Here is a 2,890-nt window from a genome sequence, read left to right on the forward strand (position 1 = left end):
TACATTAACACTTGATTACATGTGGAATGGGAATTATTTTTGACTGAGGGAAAGTCATAGCATTTAAAAAAAATAAAACATTTGCAAGACAAATACAGGGCCCAGGCCAGTTAAAAGAATATTCCAGCACCACATTAACAAGCCTCAAATCCTGTTTCATTTAATTGTTACACGTTGCATTAACATGCACTCGTTTGAAATCAGCCGAAGTCCGCATTTTCACGCGGGGGGAAATTTATTTTGCTGCAAAAAATCGCAGATTTCCATGCAAAATAATGCGGGGCTTGCATGATTTTTGTTGCTTAAAGTCACAAATATCTTAACAGTAAGTTGAAAAATGTTGTGTTTACTTTACACTAGGCAGCCATTCCCCTGTTGCCATGGTAATGTTATGAAGTGACGCAATTGTACAACAAGACAAACACATTCCTTTTTCATTAGACCGCAGTTGTTCCAAGTGCCCGCAATTTTATCGCATAAATATCCCAGATATTCTATTGAATTTTTAAAGAAAATGTGCCGCATAATCAAGGATTTTTGCAACAAATCTTGCGCATGTGCAGGACGGATCGTGCAGTGTCGTGAAGCCTGGTAAAACACAATTATCATCTGCGCATGCGCAGAACGGATCGTGTAGGCAGGACGGATCGTGTACCGACACAGTTGGTGAAAAGCAACTGCGCCGCCTGCGTCTCAGAACTGCGGCCGCCTGGCTCTCGTGAGAATTCCGTTGCCCACGTGTGCATGACTTCAGAGCAAGTCGGGATCAAGTCGGACAGAAATCTAACCGGCATGCAACGGGCGCCGATCGCCGGTGATCGATTCTGCGCAGACCTGGCTCATCTCGAACGAGCCTATTATCACTGATTTGGAGCACCTGGTAAGACATGGAGGTGCTCAGTCATTCAGGAAAACAAACTGCAGAGAGAAGTCACCCCAAGTTTACTCACAAAGTTCAATCCAAAGTAGCCAATGATCGGTGAAATGTTTATTTACTTAGTGTTTCAAAGAAATGCTGCTTGCTATGTTTAACTGCTGTTAATTGAGGAATTGACTTAAAATTAACTGTTGTGTTAAATGGGTTTATGCTAAAATATTAATTCATTTTGAGTTTGAAAGAAATTAAAAGTAATATACAAAAGAATGGTCAAATGTTTAGTTCTGTTAAATGCTAGAGCTTTATGAACTTTGCATGATTTATGAAATTGTCTTCTCTTTCTAATGTGTAATGTTTAAGTGGTTTAGGCATTTAAAATGTAAAAGCTTGTTTAAAGTGTTAATTTTTGGTTCTGTCTTTAAAGGTTTACAACCTAATCTACCACTAATCGACAACTAATCTACTGGCAGACCAATCATCTGACAAAGACAAATAAGAATAAAAGAGATTAAGTTGTAAATTTGAGTTGTACTTGTGTCCTTTGGAAATTGAACAAGGGGAGGACTTGACAGTTAATAACACAACTCAGCTGGCTAGGTTGTCATGAGTGGATCTGTACAAGCGAGTAAAGTCTCTCCTCGTGTCAGGTAAAGTAAATCCACAACAAAAGCCATTCTTTCACTTCTGAAATAACAATGTTCTCCACGTAGCCTAGCTGTAGGTTTGGTATATAAATGTAGCATGTGAAAATACAATTAGTTTGAGCAGCGATGACTCAAGTGACTTGCACAACCCAGATTAGTTTAGTTAGTTACTCAGAATAACCCAGAATCCTTAAAAGGAATTGAGTTTGCAAGCCCTATCAGTCACTCACCTGTTGATTGTCTGTATGGCAGCAAGTGATCTGCTGGTCTCTTTTGTTATAGTTCTTAGCAGAGCTAATATGAGTAACAACAGTACTGTAGTGTAAAGCCTTGTATGGTAGTTGTTTGCCAAGCATAAAGCCTACATCGGAAATGACTATGTAAGTCATGTATTTCAGACATGAGTGATATCTGCGTGAAATCACGGCACAATGTTGTTGCTATAGTGCTTTGGCTGAGCTTCCACCCAATATAGTCCCAAATCAATATCTGCCTAGAAAATTATGTTGTCTTAATCTGCCTTGCTATGTGTACTTGTTGTGAAGACACAGGCCACAAGAAGTAATTAGTATTTGGCTTGTTGGCTCACCTTCACTCACAACTTGTTAACTGGCAATATGATTCCATTCACTACGCTAAGCTAACTAGCGGTTGCATTGGCCCACCTATCTACAGCTATGGGAGACTGTGATAAGCCCTATTTCAACAAACGGTGGCGTATTCCTTTAATACCACTGATAACTCCCTAGCTCTCTTAACAGAATGTTGTATCCAACCAGTACAAAGTGTGATTCACCCATTCTCAGATTGCAGCAAGCTGTAAATGCAATTGCTCCCCCAAAATAAATACTTAACTACATTTCACACCATTCCACCACTACCTAAAGGGCAATTTGTTATCAATGTGGAAAAAAAGTCCTTGGTCAATATTAGTAATTTAAGAAATCTCCTCCCTTTTGTGGGTTACACGTGAACCTGTTTGGGAAATACAGACAGAAAAGAGTGGAGATGAATTTGTTTCCGTTATCCTCTCTTCTCTTGAAAGCCAATAGAAGTGCACTCTCAACACTCATGAAGTGCTTCTGCGTATTTGAAAGGAGCAATGTAAAGCTCTCACCAGAGCTTTGAGGCATAATCATGACACAATTAAGATAATTTCCCAACCACTGCTGGTGGCAAGAAAAGCAATTTTTACACCTTGTAATCGAGTCTGGCTGTCAGATTAAGATAGCAGGTGATTTGAGAGAAATTGTCTTGGCTAACTCTTTGGAGTGGGATCCATGTGGCCTCAGGTATCTCCTTGCCCATTGAGGTTGCCCGTAAGGTACTATAGTTTTGATTTTGAAAATGAAAGAAACATTTGAGCGTT

Source organism: Etheostoma cragini, chromosome 9 (assembly GCF_013103735.1).
Source record: "Etheostoma cragini isolate CJK2018 chromosome 9, CSU_Ecrag_1.0, whole genome shotgun sequence".
In the NCBI taxonomy this organism is placed as follows: Eukaryota; Metazoa; Chordata; class Actinopteri; order Perciformes; family Percidae; genus Etheostoma; species Etheostoma cragini.